This window comes from Castor canadensis, chromosome 2, assembly GCF_047511655.1.
Source record: "Castor canadensis chromosome 2, mCasCan1.hap1v2, whole genome shotgun sequence".
Lineage (NCBI taxonomy): Eukaryota > Metazoa > Chordata > Mammalia > Rodentia > Castoridae > Castor > Castor canadensis.
In genome coordinates, this window is record NC_133387.1 from 11,908,504 (window position 1) to 11,914,777 (window position 6,274).

General features: G+C 36.0%; 1 pseudogene; it reads right to left on the reverse strand.

Moving 5' to 3' along the window:
• Positions 1–383: 383 nt before the first annotated feature.
• On the reverse strand, positions 384–1,406 carry LOC109675468 (olfactory receptor 2A1/2A42-like; annotated as a pseudogene).
• Between the last annotated feature and the right edge of the window lie 4,868 nt (positions 1,407–6,274).

Sequence of the window (6,274 nt, forward strand, 5' to 3'; positions counted from 1 at the left end):
TATGTTCATATAAAATTAATTAAAACATATAGATCTAGAAACTGAATATGTCAGTAATTCTTGGATTGGACAAGTGCAATTGTGTGGCTGGGTTTTGGAGACTACTGCCTTTGATGGTACCCTTATTTTCTTAAATTCCAAATCTTATGTATATACCTAGTGTGTTTATACTTAGGTTAAGGAGGTTAGTAGAATATTTTCAACTTTTGGATCCAGTGAATGAATTAAAATATTACTAACTTCACAAATATTCAATTCATTGAAAAATAATAAATCATATGTGACAAAACCTCATCTCTCAAGAACCAATGAATGTAACACCCCTAAATTTTTTTTTCATTCAAGTGAAAAGAGAAAGCATGCTCTCATGCTCAAAAGTTACAGACAAGAAGAAAGCAATGAACTTTTCTGAATTTAGAAGTAACTGGGCAGCATGATACAGGAAACAACTTTCACTGGTGATTCAAATATCACAACCACTGATAATGCATTTATTTGAACAGGACCCTTCTCAGGGCACCCTTAACCTCTGCATTTCGCAGACTATAAATCATAGGGTTCAGCAAGGGGTTGAAAAAGCTGTAAAACAGAAAAAGGATCTTCTGCTGCAACTCAGGATGGTGGGACTTAGGGGCCATGTACACAACTATGGCACTACCAAAGAAGAGCCCAACCACACAGAGGTGGGAGGAGCAGGTGGAGAAGGGCTTTCTGCGACCCTGCCCTGACTGGATCCTCAGGATGGCCACCAGGATGCGAATGTAGGAGACCAGAACCAAGCACAGAGGCCCAACTATGATGAACACAGAAGCTGCAAAGATGACAACTATGTTGAGCCTGGTGTCAGCACAGGCCAGCCTGAGGACAGATAGAGGTTCACAGAAGAAGTGGTTGATCTCGTGAGGCCCACAGAAGGGCAGCCTCAGGATGAGGCTCATATGAACTAGGGCAAGTAGGGAGCCACATGCCCAGGAAGTAATAACCAAGGAGATGCACACTCTCCAGCCCATGATGACCAAATAGTGGAGGGGATGGCAGATGGCCACTTACCGATCATAGGACATCATCACCAGGAGGAGACATTCTATGTGTCCAAAAGTCAAAAAGAGAAAGGTCTGTGTCATGCAGCCAGTGAAAGAGGTGGTCTTGGTTGGGTCCAGGAGGTTCACCAGCATCTGGGGCACCATGTTACAGGCATAGGCGATGTCGACGATGGCCAGGTGGGAGAGAAAGAAGTACATGGGTGTATGCAGTCTGCAGTCTAGCAAGATGAGCCCTAGGATGACCCCGTTCCCTAAAAGAGTGAAGGAATAGAAGAGAGAGAAAAGCCCAAAAAGGACTATGTGAATCCTTGTGCCAAGTCCCAGTCCCAGTAGAATGAACTCTGTGGCCATTGTCTGATTTTCTTCTATTTCACTGTTAAAGAGAGAATCAGATAAGTATGTGACACTATCTTTGAAACATCTATTTTATTATTTCATTGATTTATTTATTATTTTATTTATTTTCTTAAATATTATTGCATGTGGAAAATTACAGTTAAGAACTTTAAGATCTTTATTAATTAATGAATACATAGATGAGATAGTTAATCTGAAAAATTAAGTTAAATGTCCACAACCTAAATGTTTAATCTGACATCTAATTTTTAGTGGAAAACCATTTCATCTGGCACCTGGTGTTATTACTTAAAGTCATTTATACGGCATCTGGGATTGTTACTTAAGACAATTTGTATGGAGGCAACTAATAACTAACATAGCCATGCATATAAAATTATCACGAAACATAGCTTGTCACGGAGCTTCATATTTACAAGTCAGTAGGAGAATTTCAGTATAATAGAAAGAATAAAGGAAGAGTACTTAAAAATGAGAATAGTCCAGCAGGGAGATTTTTAACTGCTTTGGTAGAAATCATGATTGACTTCTATATGTATGTAAATCTACACAGAATCTAAACAAAAGAAAATCAGGAAACAGCAACATTTGATTACTCATCATATTTTTGATAGATAATTAATAATTGTGAGCACTTATGGAATTGTAATGTGTGGCTTAATACATGTATACCATGTGGAATTTTTATGAGTTTGGGATGGGGATGCACTGTATGAAATATTTATAACAATATATATGATGTATAACTATGTCTATTATTTGAAAAACATGTATACTCATAAATGTGTATATGAACACTAAACTTGTATCATTGTTTTGAAAAATAGAAACAAACCATCACTGGAAAACGTGGCAACTGTTCAACTGGGTGATTCTCAGAAAACTTAATTCTTAATAGGAATTTTTTAACAGCAACCCTAGAAATTCAGGCAATTTGTTTCCATCCATCACCCCATTATTAGAAACCTAGAATATTTGTGCACAGGTACAATTAAAAGAGAAAGAGAGAGAGAGAGAGAGAGAGAGTATGTGTGTGTGTGCGTGTGTGTGTGTGTGTGAGTTTTCCCAAAGCTCTAAAGGATTTGGTGGGTGGGTAAAGGAAGTAACAATATGAAAATCCTTACAGACATAATTTCCCACACTCTTTCTATAGAGACCACCCTTTATAGATTTCCTTTGAATAGATGTAGCCTAGAATAAAAATAAGGAAGAAATGTGCACTCATTTTGTTCTTAGTTCAATCCTTCAAAGTTATCACACACACTATGCCTGAAATTACAAACAAAAATTTCTTATGTAAACTGAGAACAGTAGCTAGTCTCAGGAATAAGAATTGTCATACACTTTATAAGTAGACAATAGGAAGAAATTATTGTCAAATATATAATTCAATTTATCTGTCTTTCTATAATCATCTAAATTAACAAATTAGTGGCAAGTTATTTTGTCTGTGTATTGGTGGCATGCTAATTTGATATTTGACTTTCTGGTCTTGGCTCTTGGATCACAACTCCTCTATAAACCATGTTGAAATTCAGCATGGTTCCTAATTCAAATATTTTTGGTGCCATTACAAGGTAAAATAACTTGAGATGTAACTACTTTTCCACAATTATTGTGAGGAATGGGACTAGTTTTCAGCCAGTCCCTTGTTTAACTGTCATATTACCAATAGTGAAGTCAAGGCGTGTTCCCAAGGAATTTTCTCCTACATTCTGAGAAATATACTTATAAAACCCACATACATCTGATGAGCCTAATAATCTGAAGGTTGAAATACTACAGTATCAGGAAGCTTGTGACTAGAGAATTTGAAGAATCTCAAAGTCCACTCCTACTGTTTTGATTTAATTTCACAGATGCAGACTAGTAGGATTTGACAAACTCCATAGAGCCAAAAATAGTTTTAGAGGTACCTGTCTGAAAAAAAGAGTAGAAGAAGATGGGCGGTGATCCACATAGAGTGTAGACATCGGGTCAGAAGGGCAGCATTTGTCAGCACACACCTAGTGATATTCAGGGAAAGAAACAAGGGGAGCAGAGGGCACAAGGATCTTAGCCACTGGTGGATGATGTCTATTGTCCACACAGATGGTGAGTGAGGTCTCTGATTAATTCTTCCTACACTGATATCATGTCATGCCAAATAACTTTGACATGAAAATAATCTTAATATATATGTAAATCAGATGTGACTGGGACATTTAATGGTATGCTAATGCTAAAAATTTCTGTGACAGAACAATACTCTAAATTTATGTTTTAAATGCCTGGACATAGGGAAATACTTGTCTATGATTTTTTAAGAAGGAAACACAAAGATAGAAGAGAAAGGCGAGAGAACATTAGTATCTATTTAGCAAGACAGCCATATTGCTTCAAAGGATTATCTTATTTATTTTAAGTAATTGGAGCATTGCTAATTTTATATCTTTTTACATGAGTACACATTTATTAACTGACAATTAAATGAAGATATCTAAGTAAAATCAAACACCAAGTATGGTCATCATCTGTGATGATGATGTTAAAACATTCTCTGCTTTAATGATGCCAGTTACAACCACTTCTTCCTAAAGGAAATACATACTACAATTCAGAGAATTTCATTCATGGTGATGCATATTAAAAGAAAATCTTTAAATTTTGATCAGAACAAATGAAAGTTTCAAAGTGTTTAATATGTGAGTTTAAGATGCACTTCTATGTTTTTCTTAATTTACTTGACATATTATATATTAAATATTAATTAAAAACAATACAAAGGAAACTAAAAGATTAAATTTCCTGAGGGAAAAATGTAGCTCTACATTTAACCATATTCTTGTTCCAAGAATTTAAGTATGCATTAGTTCAGAAATTAAATATCACAATTGTTATCCAGTTAACAATGATCAGACAACTCTAAAGCTCTAAAGTAAATATCTAAAAATCCAAGTAATTTTTTTAACGATAAATGTAGCATCAGAACTTGATTCTGTATTTCAAAAAGAAAGTCTCAATGTTTGAAGAACTCGCTGGCTGTTTTCTATAGTATTGGGCAAGTGTGAAATGGAATTACTAAAAGGATTACGTTTTTAATCCATAAGTCAACTTAATTGTAGGGCTGCTTATCTGTAAATAACAAGAAAGATTTTTAAACTAATTTTCTTGCCTAAATAGTTACAAACAAACAGGACTTTTTCCTCAGAGGCTAAGGAGGGTTAAGTCAAGTGAGTCTTTTAGGTGTAGGTTTTATGAGGAAAGAGGTCTCTTTCATATGATTACAACCCATCCAATGATCTGCTAAAGGATGATAATGTTTTAATTCTACTTTGAGTCCTTCCTGTGTTCCAGGCAATGTAGGAGCACAAAACACAGCAGGTTGATGGTGCCTTGTTTGGGAAGATTTCATTGTGAAAATGTGCTTCAGGAGAAAAGGAAGACATAAATAAAAAAGGTAGACTTTGAACACAAAATTCTCTAGAATGAAAACTTAAGAAATTATTGGTTGTTGCATATTCCTCCCTCTTTTCTATACCACCACCTGAAATCTCAGTCTCTTTTTATACTCTTTCTACCTCAAAGACAGCCTGGCTAGGCTCCAGCATTTCTTTCATTTCTTTCACAAAAACATATGTATTGACTACATTCCAGGGGACTCATACTGTCTTTAATGTTGTGCTTAATTTAAGTTAAGACATAGATTTAGAATTCATTTGACTTCTACTGTAATAAGTATATTTTTATAAATTTAGCATGTTTTTTGGCTCTGCTGACAAGAATTGAATTCATAACTTAAAAAACAATGAACATATATTAATATTCCTAAAATATAGCAGCACACTATAAAATAGTATAATTTTCTGTATTTCCTTTTAGAAATAAAGAAAATATTTCACCTAAATCCATAATACAAAAAACCCTTTTTGTTTTACTGTCATCATTCCCAAATAAATCACTCTCACATAGGTATTCTCCACCACTGAAACAAAACTAGCCAAATCTTAAACACTTTTCATGTTTTTTCCCTAAACATTATTCATATAGAAAGTGAATGTTCAGCACAGATGTTTGTGACTAACAGAGAGAACTCATTTCTCTTCCTGTTACTGAAATAAAGAGTGGCAGTAATAGAGGGAAGCTGGTGAAATATTAGATACTACAACCTGTCTGGGAGGAATCTGGTGGTGAAGTAAAAACAGGTAACCTTGTTGGTTCCCACATTTGGACTCAGGGATCTCAGAAGGGGAAGCACCCAGGGGGTGGGACATGGGTCCTGTTTCCTCAGAGGTTCTGTGGCAGCTGAAGAACACTTGTTCTACTCCTGAAATACATCAGAATCCTCAGAAAAGGAGTTTTTGTTCTCTGAAGGCTTAGCCTAGTAGCCTAGTTGATATCTCTGAAGTGGAGTGACTGGACCATAAGACACCGTGCACACTTACCCCTGCAGGGAAGAGAGACAAAGCAATCATCTTTTTCTGTTTTTGAACTCATGTTTTGTATGGCATTCAATTAGGAAATGCGGACAGTCACAGAGCACATCTCTGAGACAACAGTTCTCATTATGGTTCCCAAATACTTGGCATTATTTGAATCTTATGAATTTCAGCATTGCTGCTGTGCTGTCTCCAGATGGTTCTAGTGAAATTGTAAGGAAGCAGCATCAGCGAATCAGCTTTTGGCATCACCAGGAAAGTCTTGCTTCTCCCTGGTGTAATGTGGCCCCTCTTGGCGGCCTCAGAAGTGGGAAGAAAGGGCTCTAAAACCCATTTAATTGCAAGTCATACTCTAAGATGTGAGATGCTATGGGAGCTGTTAAAGCAGCCCTGTGTTTGGCTGTGGAGTCCATGGAGGAACATGGTATTCACATAGGCTCTTTACACCTTCCAAAA